Below are 18,308 nucleotides of genomic sequence, written 5' to 3' on the forward strand. Positions count from 1 at the left end.
ACATTACTGGCAATACTTCTGCTCATTTTGCGGTTCAGTGAATCTCAGGGAAACCTTTGAAGTTCCCTAACTTTCTTCCAGCCTTACGCTGTCCCTTTGAGTTTCATGAAGTTCCACATGCCAGCTACCACCCTGCAGTGCTGGAAGAAGGCCCTGAGGAGACTACCAACAGCATCTCCTAACGGCCTGGAGGATAAATGATGTGAGGTAATAGGGGGTCTGTCTCGATAAATCGGAACTGGGCTAAAAGCAAAATGTGCTTAAAACTAGGTCCTTGGGCAGATTTGAGAGAGACTTCCCTAACTCCAGCGAATGATCCCTGGGCACTCAAAGGAAGGGTTTGGAAGGAAGGGAGGTCAAATTCTTGGAAGGAGGATTAACATGCTCAGCTATTTGCTGGGTCAAGTAACCATTTACGTAGTATTTACGTGAGAGGCTCTTCTTCCTGTTAGACAGTTACTTCAGCACAGCTTCAGATCTGGCCTCACTGAGAAAAAGCCAAAATGGATATTCACATAACAGGTTTGAGGATTGCTCTCTGAAGGCCAAAAATCTGGCATGCTTCRTTATAACTGCAGCAAATTTGCCCTGAAGGTTTATTAGGTGATTCATATAGGTAATCATTAAAAATAAAACTTCAATAAGATACCAAAGATATTAATTTCCAATGACTATGTACGTATTTCTTTCAAAAAATGTTTGATAAAAACCTGGTAGCAAAGATGTTTCATTCAAGAAAAAYCATTATGATAAATAAAATACAAGAGCAGATGTTAAATGATCTATGATACAAAGGAAGACCCTAACAGTTTTCTGTTTAAAAATTAAAGYCATACTCTCCACTTTCTAGACTATCACCATGGAATTTACTTTGACCAATTCAGCAAAAGGACTTTAGCAAAAATAGTAACAGCTAATGACAGGGAGCTGCCATATGACTGGAAGTAAAACCTGGAAGATCATGCTTCCTAAGTGTTAATCAAAGACTGCCAGAGCACACTCTGAAACAGAGCTGCCATCTGCCATATTCAAAGACAACAGCAAGAACAGCTCAATCTAGGTGCTTTGAAAAGATTTTTTTTTCCTCTACAAGTAGAGAAGACACAGCAACTAAATGAAACATGCTGAAATRCCAAAGACCTGGCACGGTAACAAATATGAAGCTGCCTGGAGCGCAACAGAACATGACCTCTGGGCTTTGTCTCCAGTCCAACTTCGAGGAAGTTACAGGACAAAACACATGTATATGGTGAGTGCAGTGTCTATACAGCACCTCTGAGGATTCCTGATTCCCTGTTTCATAAATCTTAGGGAGTCCAGCATTGTAATATTGATTTCTCACTGCTGTTATAATTTTGAGCTGCCGCATGTCTCCTTTCTACCAAATTCCAATCATAAGCATGTTTCACTGCAGCCACTCCATGGACTTTTGTGAGMGGTTGAAGGTAAATGAGAAAGCAGGTGAAAAAATCAGGCGCAAAAGTCTTTGTAGCAAAACAAACAACGCTTTCTATGATAAACAGCCTCTTGCAGAGACAGTGAACAACGTTTAACCAAAAGATGCAGGATCAGACAGAATATAATTTAAAAATCATTCTTTGACAATTGTTCTGATACTACTGCAATATGAATAATTGTTAAAATATCATCCTGCTAAATAACACCTTTGATACTGAGGAATAACTCAGCATATGAAGATACTTGCTATTTCTATTCTCCATTTACCTATTATTTTCTCTTTGCATTGCTTTGGGTCGTAGAATTGACACTGACCACTGAAGAGTAGCAGAATAGGAGAACAGCTGAACTGCCAAGCCTTTCTTGAAGATGCTATGTATCTTATGCAGATCAGCACTCAAGCCTAACTCATTCCTTGCAATCTTCTGCATTTTAAGAAAATAGCTATAGCTCTCCTTTTGCACTTTGCTTAGACTTCTGGTTCTGCACATCTAGGATGCAGCTAAAAACAGGCTGCAAAATTTTACTGGGATGCTGTTATGTGCCTAAACRGGTTGAGGCCATGTAAATGCAAGACCATATCAAAAGAATGAAAGAATCAAAAGAATTAAGATATTAGATTTGGTTCAGTCAGACAGAAATAGRACTATATTCTGCCCTTACTTGTCAGTTTACTAAAATCAATGGCTACTAAGATAGAGCTAAAGCGTAACACATTCCGTGTACACTCCTTATCACAAAGTCATTTGTATATCTGACTGGATAAAGGACTATGTGCCCAAAAGCTTGTCCATCTTTCTGACTCTATTAGTGATCTAATGAGAGATATTACCCTATTTGGACACCTTGCTTCACTCATCTGTGCCCCCCTTTAAGCACACTCCTTATTCGCTTGAGCAGAACAAGATGCTTAATGGTAAAAGGCAGCAGCCACTCCAAACTTGGAGATTCAGTTACATTGAARTATTTTAAACTTTTTTTTTGGTGCTGTTTCTGAGTTTAGTTCTAGCTGGAGGAGAAATAAAGAATGGATATGGATCAGAAGCATATTCATACATGGAGAAAGCCCACAGACATCCTGCGCTCAGATAAAAACCCAGCTCTGTGAGGTCTTGCTGCTGCCCAACCAGTGAAAGGAGAGAAGCAGCAGAGGACAATGAGCATCACGAAGTTCTATTATGGTTGAGCAGTTCAGAGGAGGAAAGCTCAGACAGGTCTGTAGAATCAGCACTGAAAAATCATATACTGAGTGCCCTGTTCTGCTCCTTGCATTTATCTGGTTGTGCTTCATCACAGAGAATTTGGAGTGAGCTTCAGGCTTCTACGAGAACATGAATCTATTACCTGGCCAGTCAGTCCAAGCTGGCCAGTCAGGCCAGTCTATACACAGCACATGCCTTCTTTTGGCTTACAGAGGTATGAGAAAGTCTGCGGGAAGGGAATTGGGATTACTATGGAGGTGGGGAAGGGGAGGGAACAATAGGGATTACCGGAACAAAGGCAATCCGGCTCAGGCAGCTCTGCTGCTCAGGAAAGAATTTATTTTTTTCTGGCTTCCCAAGGAAAATGTACTTACATAGTCACACAGTATGGCCTTGCTCTCCTCTTATTAGAACATTTCGACACAGTAGCCAATTTCAATTCAAAATTGACAGGTGGAGAAATCTCCATTTGACAGTTTTGGCTGCCAAGTGTTATTCAGTTGTTCTAAACAGGTGGGAAGTAGCAGTAAGGGTCCACTTCCATTTCAGGCAGCACTTAACACAAAGCTTAACTCTGAACCCATAGGGACAGTTGTGTGTTTGCTTCACTGGTGCAAATGGAGCATGCTGTGACGCTCAGGTCATGGCGCGGAAGTAGGGCCAAGGCAAGAGAGCTAACTGAACCAGCCACATCAGCAYGTAGATCTCTCTGTACGTGCAGAAACACATACCTTCTCCCAACTACAACATCTGTGTGAGCAACTAACTTCAGCTCCACTGTTCTGTTTKCAGAACCTGTACACAGTTTCCAGCCAAATGGAAAAATAACACCACCTAGAAATATTCAGAGCTAGTATATTTGTAAGACAACACACAACAAAAATTATTCAAGAATCTCCCACAGAAGATGTCAGTGAGGGATAAAGAAACTGCACATCAGGATTCTCATTCCTCTTCTGTATTCATATTTCATTGCCTTTAAAATTAATTTAAAATTAAAAATTCCCAGTCATGCCACAAAGGAGTTTCTGCTGTGTATTGTGACTGGGAAGCTAAAATGTATGAAGAGAACAAGACCCACTCAAGTGTATGTCTCTGAGTACCAAACAGATATTTGAAACTGCTTTTTATCAGTTATTTGTTTTATTAGTCATGAAGCCATCTGCAGCTCATCAGTTCACCTAAGACTGGTCAGGGCAGAAAGCCCCTTTTTGCTGTTGTTGTTTTTGTTGATTCTAACCTGCAACCTGCCTCTCCAAAGGACATGATACGAAACACGCTACTCGCTAACAGCTGTCCCCCGGTCCCCCAGTTGCTCCATGACTGTTTGACGTTAATGTGATTAAGGGCTGTAGGATGTTGCTCGTTACTACCCTCATAAAAACGTTCTCAGGCACAGACAGTAAAAATTGATGAGTTGACAACCAACCCAGCATACTTATGCTCATTTTGTTCAGTTGCTGCAATTTCCATGGGTCTTTTTACATTTAAACGCCCTTCAATAGCAGGAAATCCTGTTGAGTAAACTATCTGAGAAACATATAGTGGAGGAATATTGAAGGACAATCAGTGCGAATTTTTGCAAGTCAAGATCTAAGTCACCCTTCCCCTCCTTGGTCYCCCCACCTTTCCTACACACACTGCAACACATCGACTCTGTGCCCCTTAGGTGAGGCAGGATTCCTGAGCATATACCTCCACCCGCTTTGTGAGAAGTTATCCCTTGACATGGGACATGGCAAAGAAGGTAAGTACTGAATCACTGCAGCCACCACAGGAAATTTACTTTTAATATTCCGATGATGGCGTATTACAGTTTTTTGTAGCTGTTTATCTCAGAGTTGCACCTACAAATGCCAAGCTGCAGGCGAGGACCTCATCTCCACCATTAACTCTAAGCAGGAATGTAATTATTAGCCAAACATAACATAGCTAATCATGGGACTGGAAATTGCAACTATGACTTGGACTCTCCAAAGTGCACTAAGACCATGCTTTCACACTTTCCTCTGAGATCATGAAGACGATAACATTTTTTCTAATCACTTCTCTCAAGAACTACAAATTGAAGGAAAATGAACTCTTCCATGTCTTGCAGTAAAGCTACCAGAATTAGCAGCACTGTAACATCGTATTTAACCATTAAAGGTTTGGGTACAAGACAAATATACAAGGCAGATTGTACGTTTGCAGCCAAAATAACAGATGACATTATGCAGAAACCATGTTCAACATGATACATACTATCTCAGCGTGCTGACTAATGAGACGGAATGAATTAAAGWAAAAACAACAGTAACCCTTCATCAATGTAAGTGCCCAGCACTTCGTAGCACAAAAGCTATTATGGCCGCTTTCTCAAGAACATCAGCATTCCCATAGCCTCTAGACGGTATCTGCCAAGGGGCATTTCTATGACTGGAGATGGAATTTTTTCAGGCTCCATAAAACATATTCCAACTCAGGTATGGCTTTTCATGCAGACTTTGCTCAGGAGTTTGTTATATTTTGCTGAAAGGCTTCTTGCACGCTCCAGTAAGTAACAGCCTACCATCTTCTCCTAATAYGCCGAAGTTGCAATTTCAGGTAGGACATGGACAAATTAATTATGCTACTGACTAAAACATTATTCTGTCCTAAGGAAAATTACACTGAGCAAGGGATCAGAACATATAACGACACTTCTGTCACAAAATCTTCCAGATGCCTTTACACAAATCTAATCCTGAAGAACTAATGCAAAATGCTAAGTGTAAATTAGAAATTCCAGTAGCTAAAATGATATTCTATCATTTCTCAGGTATTCTGTAGCTAAACTATGTTTAGATGGAATGGTCTTTTGCTAATGGTACCTCCTAACTGCAGTTACCATGTCAATACAAATAATCATCATTTTATATTTATACTATTAATATAAACAATGAAGTATGAGCTTATGCTTGAATTATCAGAACAGCAACTTAAGACAATCTATTTGCAGCAAATCATGAGCAGAAGCATGTCTTACCAATCCCAAGTTAGACACCTTGTCGTGTGTCACTGATGGTAAAATAAGATTTAAGAGTAGAGAAGTTTCACAACCTATCGTTTGACTCCTCCAGCTACATGGTGCTCACTCTATACACAGAATGGCAGTAATGAGAGCTCTCATGGAATTAATTTCCCTGTCAGTTAAGGATTGTCTCTCACTCCAGAGCAAGAGGGACTTACGATTTTGTTGCATAATCATCGTATTTTTAATCTGATACAAATTAAAGACCAAGGTTTGTCAATGAAGGATATATGACCTCAGCTAGCACAGTTGGCATATGTAATATTTGATTCAGATTATTTCTATACCATCTTTCACAACTGGCAGTTTGCGGATGAGATTCACGTGCCTTCCGAATGCCTCTGCTAGAATGACTGAGAGGGAAAACAGTGAGGAAATGCCCTCCACTGCCTGATGACTCAGCTCACTGCAGGGAGGAACTAAGGCAGCTTATAATTCCCACTCAGTCTGCCTGTTAACTCAGAAGGACAAGACTCCTCTGGTTTACAGTAGGACAACACTTTGCAAGGTCTTCTCTACCTCCTTGAGGGTTTTAAAAGCATACTTTAAGAAAGAAGTATTAAAAATAAAAAAAGGAAAGATACTGAAACACTGCTCCGTGGGAGTGGGTATTTCCTGTAGCATGAAGTACACTCAGTCCCAGTTTCTAAATAAATTCTTCTGTATGGTTTTATGAGTGTGAGGGTATTTCTGAGATGGAGAGGAATATGCTTTCTATCTAAGTTTATACTTCAACCTGCTTTTTCCCAGTGGATTGCTTCCCTCTCATCAATATCTATTCTGCAATCAGACACTGTGTAATACTATTGGACAAGAATGAATTTCACTAGCCCTCTTTTTCAATTAGCAGCTGATACACTAAAACACTCTAGTTTTAACAATGCTTGGCCTTTGCTATGTTGCAACTTTTTCTTTAAAAACGCCCCTTTTCTACAATTTATACCTGCACCTGCTACCTCCTGTGAGTGATAACTTTTCTTCATTACCACGCAAACAAATTTAGGCATTAATCCCAAAGGAAAGACCATAAAATTGGTTYTGGCCTGCCTTTAAATTTTCTTGCTATTTACCTCAGCTAAATCCATGAACCAATCTCCAGCTCTGCAGCTTTGCTTCCTGAACTCATGTATTAATGATATGTCAAAATCTAAAGCTCCCTGAAGAAAAGAGGTTGCCATGGGATACTGAGCGCTTAGGAGCAAAGCGTAGAAAGACGTATCCTGCTAAGAAAGGCTCCAAAGACCTTGCTGTGTCAGCCAGTATTGCTTTTTATCTCTTCAGATGAAACAAAATCACTGCTCTGGGAGGCGCTGGGCATCTGTCAAGCCTGATTGCTCTACGACACTGGCCGTTCCAGCAGGACTATAGGATCCCATTAGTGCAAAAGCAACTCCCTCGGATCCTTGGAAATTCCGACTTCATTGCCCAGCATCAGGGACACTGTTCTGCAGGGTATGCAGACAAGTCATTTTGTCTTCAATGGTACCTGTCTGAAATCATCCTCTTCCCCTCTAGCTTTTTAAACGGTCCAAGCTCATATACAAAGAAGTGTCATGTGCCACATTTAACTGATGCTTATGAGGGAAGAGAGGAAATAGCTAGCCAGATGGATACCACTGCCTCCGTGGTAAGGCTAACTTTTGCAACAGACGATAGAAAAACAGAGATGAAGACTAGAAAACATGACTGTGGAAGGACGATTTCCAGGAAACAGCATTTCTTTCTTCGARAAAATGCCTGCCTGGTGAAATACAGAAGTCTGAATAGCCTGAAGGGCTAACAAGACAGAAGGCATATGTGACAAGTTCCCTGTGTGCATCAAAGATCCTGGTCATCGCTGTACTTAGAAGCATTTATATATTCCCACAGTGCAGTAGTCACACTAAAATCTTTGAAGTTTTGCTTTTTCTGAGCATAAATTGCTGCCACAGAGCTCTAGTGTGTCCACAGAAGTAGCTTCTGACAGTCTTCAGCAACAGACAGATTTACAGAAATTCAGCTCTGCCTGCAAATATTTCACAAAATAGAAGAAAGGCTAAATCTAAGCAAAAATTAACACATTTGTTCCATCCCTGTAGCAAACTTAATCTTTGTAAGTGTACCTGTAATTGCTAACACCGTTTACAGTAATTTCTTTGTTTCAAGAGAGCTACCTAAGAACAACAGTCTTCAAGCCATAAAACCAAGTATGCACTTACATCTCTCATATATACACCTAATCAATTTATTTCGAGGGAATCATCACAAAATTTTGCCCTCCAGATTAACAACGATGTCCAGCTGAAATATAGGTGATGTTGATTATTTTCAGTCATAGCTACCTAAACAYTCTAAACACTAAAGTGAGCAGCTCTGACCGTTGTCTTTTGCAGTACAGATAGATGGTGAGGCAAAGTGACACTCAGGGAACAACACATCCACCAAGAGTGTGCAAGCATACTGTGTCTGCCTCAACAGGCAGAGCCTGGTGAARGTGAGAGAAGTTCTCCTGTTGATGGTCTTAATGGTTTCCAGTTGAAAGACCATGTTGGATGCTGTCAAAGGGAGCTACTCTGTATCACGAGCATCCGATGCTAAAAAGATAACAAGAAACCCAATATGCATTTTAACTATACAGAAAAGACTTTATGGGAGAACTAGGAAAATGATATTATTTATCYGAGGTACAAGTAAGATCCCACTGACTATATCAGTGAGATGACATCTAAATTACTGTGTTCCTTTCTGTGAAAGGTGTGTATTATACAAAACACAGAGACCTTACAGGGGCTTCAGAAAAGAGAAGAACAAATTACTGAAGAACAGCACATTCTGATTTATAGGTAAAGGTCAAAAGATTAAAGCCTGGTTAAATTAAGGCTATGGTGAAAGGGCATATGGTAATTATCTTAAAGTATTGGGATGTCACGAGGAATAAAAAGGAAGAGAAATTACTTTTGCTCAGGGGACTAGAATTAGTAGTAACTGAATGATCATAAAAAAGGGCAAATTTTGGCTAAATATCAGATAAGGGAACACTTTCCAACAGTGCATTTTACAGACCTGTACAAGTTTCCCTAAGAAAATGCTGAAAGTCACACCTCTTAATGTAAACATACATGCTAACTTGTCAAGTTACCCATGCAGGTAAAAGAGAAAATACACTTTAAGAGAGCTGTCTGCTTTAGTTTCCTCCTATGAACTCAGAAGACTAATTACAAATTAAGAAACAAAAACTGTCTTGGATTCAGAACAACAAATGAGAGCAGATTCAACAGAAATATGAGCTAAAAATTACAGATCTTGTTTAAATATTTCCTCCTACCAACGAGCTTTGAATCTCTWTATAAAATAAAAGAGAATAAGACAAAGCTGCAAAGTCGCCTTCAGTGGAGCATTTCTCCCTGAACAGTATTTTTATTTTAGTTCAACAGTATCTTAAGTATAAGAAATCTCTTAGAAACTACAGAATCTTTCAAAGTAGACCTTTTGTTTTGAAGGCTACCACAATGATTTTATAGCTGGTGTATTTCTTATGTATTAAGAAGTCCGCATCATTTTTTGACGGTATTATCATTAATCTAATGCCTGTTTCCATCTCAAAGGGCTGCCAGGGTGGGATTTATTTCCCCTAATCGCAGGCACCTCTCTCGTTGAAGCCTACCTCTTCTCGTTGAAGCAGAGGACTGGACTCTGTTGTAGACAACAGAGATGAAACATCAATGCAGTGGAGAAGAACTACCTAGATAGCTGTTCATTTACCCAAATGCAGCCATCTTCTGCCACAAGCAACCCTTTCAAATGGAGACCCACTCTTGGAAACATAAATCTCACTCTTTAAGTCCTCGCTACCACGGAGACCAGTGTTAACATTATTTTGACCTAACCTGTGTTAAACAACTGGAAGTTCAAGCAGCTGCAGTTTTATTTCCAGGGCTATAGGGCTGCAGTGAGCTTCCTCATAGGGAGGATTTTCAGGCTTGACTTCCCACGGATGTGGGGAACTCATTGCTCCATATTTTATTTACATTGAAATAAATAACCCATGATGACTGTTAAGTCTCTTTAAGACCTCAGCTTTAAATGCTCGATTTAACCTTGTCAAAGTCAACTTGGTACCTCAAGTCAAGGATGACCTCAAATTACCTACAAAAAGTTAAAACTACCTTACTCTTGCCTCCACTATGGTATTACAGCAACACAGCTGTCATCCCAACTTATTTACCTCAGTGTAAAGACATCCCTTTTTTGCAGGGAAGACGCGGCCTAAGGCTGCTGCTTCTGCTCTCTCTGTGTGTTGGAGCATGGGTATCTTTTGGACTTTCTGAAGTCAGCAGGGTCCTCTGGGTATTACCATGTTCCTTTTAGAAAGGACCTACTGTTCTGGAGACCAAGACCATTTCTCAGGCTATTTTGAAACTGTTCCTTCAAATTGTTTATTGGCCTAACCTTCAATTTTAGGATATCAGGGAAAAAAAGTGATTAAAGACCAATTTTCCCCAGCAGAGTCACTATTTTTATTCAATTTTTATGCCCTTTGGGGCTATTTATTGCCCTCGTTGTTCCTTTAGATGGTTGCTAGGGAGGAGGAGACTAAAACTCTGTGCAGCACAGCTCATCCTAGGGTGTAATTTTTCTGATATTTAAAATAATATATGCTAGATAATAGATAAAAATTACCATGTTGAGCTTAAAAGAAGATATTATTATACCATATTCACTTTTATTTATTTATTTATTTATTGCTCATCAAAAAAAAGTCTCCTATGGGATATATGGAAAGAGGACAGATCTGGCAAGCACAAACAGATTTCCTCTCTGAAAAGTATAAGCCCCACGACAACAGACAGAAGGACAGAGCCTTCTGATTCCCTATACAGGATGAAGACAAAGTTTCTCTCTAGATAGGTCTAACTTACATTAATCATGATATTGCATAATCTGAAGCATATGCTGTCCTGCGTTATTTGGCGCATTCTAGATAATTCCATGAAAAATTTCTTAATACAGCTTTATTAGTAAAATACTGCTCAAAAATGGGCAGATARTAACTCCTCACATGCTGGTCAGCTATACTGGGCCACGAGAAACCCAGGGGCTCTCCTAGAAAAAAGAAATTGAGTCAACTCTGTTTTGTTTGGGGCCCCTAGCGATATCCAGAGACTCTAAATCCTTGTTGGGGGGGGGGGGGGGGGGGTGATGCTTGCATATGGGACCAGCAGTGAGGAAGCCAACTCTCTGCAGACCACATGGGGCATCCTCAGCCAGCCGAGCTGACCCTGTGAAACCGAAACCAGGGGCCGTACCTGGTCCAAGCCATATGAGCGCTGTTGAATCAGAGTAGGTGTCCAGAGCAGAATGAGTAATTCATCCCCACTGGAGCCTGCCTGGAGTAGAGGGAGGAAAGTCAAGTGGGAGAGAACTGGCTCATGTGGAAGAGTCAGACAACTAAAACTAGGAATGGCTGTGCCATGGCTAATACACCGCTCTACTTGCATTATTTTTCCTTTTAAGTAAAAAAAGAGACAACACAGGTTATCAAGTACGAAGAAGAAACCTCTTCAAGCAGACTGACAGATTTCTAAAGCTCCTAAAATCTRGAAATGAATAAAGTTTTCTGAAGGAGCTTGGACAGAATATTTACATTACTTTAGAAACAATATCTGAAACTGGGTAGCTGATTCTTGCTGCTGACATCTGTCAGGAAGAATTCAGAGGGGAATTTCTCTGCTGAATTATAAGGAAAACATGCCTATGGCCACAGCCTCTTCTTATTTCCTCAGGCTCGGTTTCTACAGATGACTGACTTTGGGAACAAGCCTGTGCCCTGCTCACGTGGTTTAAACACRGTCCCACAAGGAGCAGTGCTTTGGGACGAGCAAGGCTCTACTCCCAGCTTCACCAAACTGGTTCCTGTGAGCCCTGGAGCATCCTGCTTCAGCTGCGCGCTTCACTGTCTCATTGTCTCAATGAGGAGAATAATTATCATGCATTTTACTGGAAAATATTAAAATARAAGTATTACTGCATCTGCCTCATTCTAATGTTACATGGATAAGTATCACACAGAAGTATCCATTAATATTTACAGTGAACAAATGCTTGCCAAATCTAAGTGTTTGGCCATCTCCCCTGACCTTCAGATCTTTCCCTCCTGAGATTATAACACACTTCTGGTGCACCAGCAGAACTTRTAAAAGTTGAGCATTAGCTGCTGAACTCAGTGATTTTTTAAAATTATGTCTAACCAGCACAACTCAAAGGAACTCTGCAAAACTCAGTTCTGGATTTCACGATTCTGCCTGTCACGGTTACATTAGTCCGTGGCTGTTACACAGGACACACTCTCATCATCCAGAATTCACATGCTCTACTGATCCAGTCACTRGTGGAACTGGTAAACACTGGGGCTTCCAGAAAAGCTGCTTTTCCAATAGTGTTTATTCACCACTATCTATCGAGAGCAATGCACTAACAACCTCAGTAGTATAAGCTAATTTTAATACAAGTTTACGATAGCCAGTGGTAATGGATGWGAGAGACTCATGCTTTCCTCCTGGATCCTGTAAAATCTGTGACTCCTGAAGAGAAGTAGTTCTAGAGATTATAAAGTGTAYTGTTTACTATAGCAGTTCAAATATGTGGTTGGACTCAAAACCAAAGACACAGAGATCATAAATTTGTCAGCCATAGGACCTGACACTGATATACATGCTTTTCTCCTGACTGTCAGGTTCTGGAGAACTTTTGTTTATGAAATGTTCATTCATTTATGAGAAGAAAAAGTCTCCAGCCTAAATTTTCCAGCCTTCTAGCTGCTGTTGTGCTTACATGCTACGCTGATGACATGTGCTGATATAAAGCCTGATAAATAGTGTAATGGCAATAAAAAACATTTCAGCCTCAATACATACTAYAGAACAGAATGTGATTCCCTGGAAATGGCTTCAGTTTTGTAAGCATAAATATTGGAAACTGGAAAAAATACATGGAGAACCTGAGGAAAGTAAGCAGAATGATCACATGGAAGTTGACAGAAAAGCTGACATAACTGACTGCACTGCTCAAAGAGAGAAGTTAGCTATGGTGAGCAAGCTCCGGGTGTCAATGTTTCTGAGACAATCTTAGCTGCCTTATTGGAGTCAGAGTACGGAAAAGACAGAACTCACAAAATAGAAGGGAAAAAAGGTACAGAGAGAATCCACTTGGAAAGTGAAGATATAAATTAAAACAAAGGTGTTGCAGAAGACAGATGACCTGAGCTGACATTTTAGGGAATTAAACAAAATTCAAAAATGGAAGTAGAAAATCAAACGGATGATCTAAAAATATGGTTTAAAAAGAGTTTTTGGAGGCAAGAAAAGGAAATACAGAAGGTAAACTTTTACTAGACTTGAAGATCAGYTATCAAGGGAAATATGAAAATATTAACTTTTATGTAGATGGTCAGGACTGCAGAAAATTCCAAAGGAACATGGGGGCAATCAAGGGCAATCTTAAACATCACTGCRAAAATGAAAGAGAAGACTTTTCTCAGGATATGGGAATATAGTGCTATAAGACCTAAGGTAAGGATTCTTGGGGTCAGGTATAGACACTGCATCAACTACACTATATTATGATCACCAATTCAGTGGTCTGATGTTATCTCAACTGGAATGTAAATAAAATGATTGTGCATCATCCCAACCAGTACGCCTATATATTACTGTCACTGCCTGTAGAAAGACTTACTCAAATATTGCCACTACAGTGTTTTCAAAGGGAAGGAACCATTTTAAAAAATATACACTGCACAGCCCTTGGCTACTCGCAGTAGTTTCATTCACAGAAATGGCACGCGGCTGTGTTTTTGGAGTCTAAGGCACAGGATAACCTCTGATGTCAGCTTCATTCAGTTAAGAACGAGGGTTTCTATATTGAATACTTCAAATGCCAGGATACCATACTGGAGTCCTCTCATATTCCAAAACATTTACTTCCCTTCTCTTCACTTTTTGGCAAATCCATTCCAATTTGGAGGACACGAATACCAATTCTCTTAACACACTTGATTTCAATTTAGAGGCAAATAAAGCCATATAAAAATGCTAATCTAAAATTAGTTAAAGCCAAGAAAACCAGCAGCTTTCTTTGAAGGAAAAACTGATTAATTTAGAAATCTTATGAGCTAGATATTTACCATAGTTCTGTTCAATCTTGATTTAACTATTCCAATCAATACAGCTTCAAAGTATGGCCCTCATGAGATATTAACGTTGATTCTTCAGCATATTGGCTCAGCTAAAATACTAAGTTGAGTAGCACAGTATCTAAACAGAATCAGGCTCATTTTTCTCAGATAGGTATGTTGAAACTTTCAGAGGAAAGAAGCAAGTCATAGCATGAAAAATGCAGAAACTTACCATAATTAACACAACATGAGCAAACTTGACCCTGTTTTACTATAAAGGAAGACTATAGTCAATCATAACTACTTTTTTTCTCAATCTGTGAGCCTCACACTAATCTAAACAGCAGAATGGATCTCTTAAAATATCAGATCCAGAATTATCTATCTAGTCTTCTTCTTCATTTCAGTGTATTTTTCTTCTTTTTCATTTTGACTGGAAGAGCATGTTCACATGCACATGTACACTGTTGTTCACATCAAGTGGCCTTACCTTTATAGGAAACAACTCAAATAACAAAGTATTATTAAAGTTTCTAATATAAAGAAACTTATAGACAGAAAGAGAAGGCTAAATAGATAAAGACAGAAAACCACAGAAATCTAATTATGAGTTGAGGTTCATGTATGAAAGCAATTACAAACCTCAGCTATGGGAAGCAATTTTAATGACAGAAATAAAAGTCATTTCTTCTCCTCTCTGGGCCCTGGCCCTTAATTTCCCCTTTTACAAGATGGATGAGATCCTAGCTGGTGTCTCTGCAGGCTGCAGATGGAAAATGGGCCAGAATTAAGAAGTTCAGATCTGTATCTGATGCTGGATCTATTTAACCTCAAATTATACAAGGAATGTTTGGATACAAAAGAAATTACAGCTCATTACAGTTGTTTTTTCTTCCTTCATAATCTAAAGCCAGATACCAGACTCAGGGGATATTCATAGTTCAGAGTCTCAGGCTCATCTCAGTATTGCAAGCATAACTGAGCTCAGGTAAAGTCTCCATTAGAGGAATTTATTATCCTCACCAACTAATGATGTCACTGACCACAATGCAAATACATGGACAATGCAGATAATGCTTTAACTCCTGTGTGAATTCCACTGAGCTGGGAAGAAACACTTACCAACAGAGATTTCCACATCACCAAGTGACAAATTGTAGCACTCTACAGAGTTGTGTACAGCTATTCCAACACAGAAGCAAGAGAGATAAGGCCAATTACAAAGAAAAATTACTGAAGAAAATCAGAAGCTAGTCTATATTTATGATTACAGTCACAGGTGTCTATTTTATTTACCAGAAAAAAGAACTAAAAATATGTAAATTCATTGCAATTTCTCAATACAGCAAAAAATAGGTGAAGAAAGTTAATCATTTTTAATTGTAATTTTCTTATATTCATTTTTCAATTACATGCTGCATGAGAAAGCATCTTTGGGAATGCCAGAAAAGCCAAAAAAGAAATTAATTGGCTGAATAAGACTCTACAACAAGATAAACAGAAAAGAAAATGAAATACTTCTAAAATTAATTTAGACATAGGGCAAAATCATTATGAAATTACCTTATAAAAGGTAATCCAAAGTGTTAAGACTCACTTTTCAATCCAGTTGCTGTATAATGTGTTCCATTTACATGCAAAACCTATCTTCACTATATAAGCTGTCCACAGCTGGAAGAGTTTCAATTTTCCAATTATAGCTAACAGACATTTTAGTGTAAGCCAAGAGAAAAAATATATATAATACAAAAGCATTTGATGGCAAGATGAGCTGTGAAGGTAGTGTGTAATCAATAGCATGCAAGTTTCAGATAAGGAGGAGCAACTCTTGCTTCARACGAGTTAAAAATCATTGCAGACAGAACTAGAAGGCCAGATCCTGGTGGCTGCAGGTATACTCCAGGTGTATGTGCATATCACATGGGTATGCAAAAGAAGGTATGAAATAACCTGAGAATCATTTCCCACTCAGCTGAGAAGCTGCTGCCTTGCTGCTGCTGTTCTTCTTTGCTTGKGAGAGATCCAGAAAAACAGCTCTGCTTGTACCTCACTCTTCCTAGAAGGACTCGAGCCAGCCTGAGTCATCATGGCAGAACATGGATCTAACACTGCTATTTACAGCACAAAGCTTGCACAGTGCCAAGGCCCCGTACAGGCTGTATTGAAGCATCCATGTTCATGACTGCAGGTGTGTTTCAGGATGCACTGTACACTTCTGGTACCCAGATATATTCTTAGCTGCATCTTGACATCTTGATAGCATGCTAGAAGAAGACTTAAGTGTACTGCTTGCCACCTTCCACCGTGGTTTCCTTTGGAAGAAAACCAGGGCATGAATGTTTGGGAAGTAGAAGTCTTCTCCAAAAGTGGGTCAGAGAACTGGAAGTCCGTGTATCAGCCGCTTCCAGCTAAGGCAAGATATCATCAATTAGCTGGTTAAAAGGATCTTGTTTCTTTGAGAAATGCTATCTAATCCTCATGCAATTTCTAATGGCACAATTAACCTCTATGTTAGAGACAGATACAGCAAGCCTTAAAAAAATGCTGATTCTTCTACTGCATTGTCCTCTTGAGCTTGCATGGAGCATTCTTGTAGCTGGTCTTCTGGCAGCCCAGGAATGTACTGCTATTCTGCTTGTAATCTCTGTCACTCTTGAACTATGCTGAGAGTAGAAAAGTAAAGATATAACCTCGCATTTAGCTACTTAGTAGAAATAAAATACAGTATTTCTCTGAAATTGGGCAACATGGGATAAACATTTCCTTTCTAAGTGGCTCTATCGGGGGAAAGCTTGGCAAGATCTGCCACTGCAGTGGAAGGAAAGAATCTCAACYGGAAGAGTCTCAAACAGCAGAGGCCTGCTTTCACATCACCTATTCTGGCATTCAGAATAATAATGGAAGACAGTCCATTCTTCAGCCACTTACTTGGCTGCCCTCTCCACAGGCAGGAAATCTGTCTAGCTCAATGTCTTCAATGAAAAGGCAGGAAAAACTCCAGTTTCTGTGCTGTGAATGACCAGACCTTTCCTCTTCTGAATTAGACAGAGTGCTCAGAAAGGTGTAAAAAAGAATTCAAGAAGGACCAGTGCCCATCTCTTTCTCCTGTACAATGAGGTGCACAGCCCATCCTTTTCTTCTGTCTAGTGAGCCTCTCTTTCTTCCAAGAACTGACCTATCTGAACCAGTTTTGAGGCCAGGACCAGCGTAAGTAACTACAGGAGAAATACTTAAYAGCATAACTTTAAGGAAAAAAAATGAAGAGTTCACTAGGGTCTAACAGGCAAAACAAGTCACCGGGGCATGACTGTGTGCTCATTTTACAAATTTTAAATGTGTCTAGTTAGAGAGGCTGGCAGCGAATTCCACCTATGAAACATAGACTATCAGAGTCTTTTTGGAGGAGTGCATTTCAAACTGCACAAAGACAGAAAATCAGGGAAGTATTCAACTGTATATTTAAATATGTAATGCCTCTTAATTTGCACTAACAACAYAGATGTTATCTCAGCTCTTATACAGTATTACAAGGGTCCTTTAACTAGTTTTCAAAGAGCCCTAATCAGCTAGTCAGGAGAAGTCAGGCCATCTTAACTGCTTTGTGCAGCCACGGTGGCCCTGGCTAATGCTCTGACTCCAGCCAYTGGCATTTGGACACTCTCTTGCTCTATCCATCCCTGTCTCCCACTGAAGCCCCAGAAATGCATCCTGTCCCAAGAGCACAGGACCAAACAGAGGAGCAGAGCAGCCCACCTGCCTCTATCCATGATAGCCCTTTCCACGGTGCACCCTCTGCGAGATGCTGGACTGCCTGCTCAGCAYGGAGGTAAAAGGCAAACACAGATCAAGCATACCAGCAAAACAAGTGACTGCTGGCTGCGTGTCCTGCAGGCCCAGCACAGCCTGGCAGCGGTGAACGGCACAGGGGTGCAGCAGTGGAAGGTTGCAGGCAGGTGAGGGTAAAGCTGCTGCTACCTGCAAGGAAAGGGGAAGGGGGCTCCTGGATGAGCCCTTGTGCTAAGGCTGAACCACTGTTTAAACTCTGCTAGCTGTGGTGGACTCCACAACGGGACAGAAATGTAGTGAGTAAGCTCAGATAATGCCATCTCAGTTTTTTAAAATGAGGTAAGTTAACAGAGCTAATTGTGTTCCCTACTGTCTTACAGAGGAAAAAAAAATCTAAGGAATATCTTTAAAACAGTTAATGAGAGAAAAGGAAGCTTTCAAAGCACATTTGTTTTACGTGCTCCCATTACTATGTGCAGACTTGAGTGCAGAATCTCTATAGAGGAAGAGACCACAGGGGAGGGAAGGATGAGGCCTACACCCAGAATAAAGCACTCACAACTGAGCTTATTTTGTTGTATTATGCATTTTAAATATTTTTCCTTTTTTTTTTTTTTTTTTTGAATTGAAAGTCCTCTTACTAGAAGTGACCATGTTA

The sequence above is a fragment of the Rhea americana genome, unplaced genomic scaffold (assembly GCF_003343005.1).
Source record: "Rhea americana isolate MKP2758 unplaced genomic scaffold, rheAme1 scaffold_55, whole genome shotgun sequence".
NCBI lineage: Eukaryota > Metazoa > Chordata > Aves > Rheiformes > Rheidae > Rhea > Rhea americana.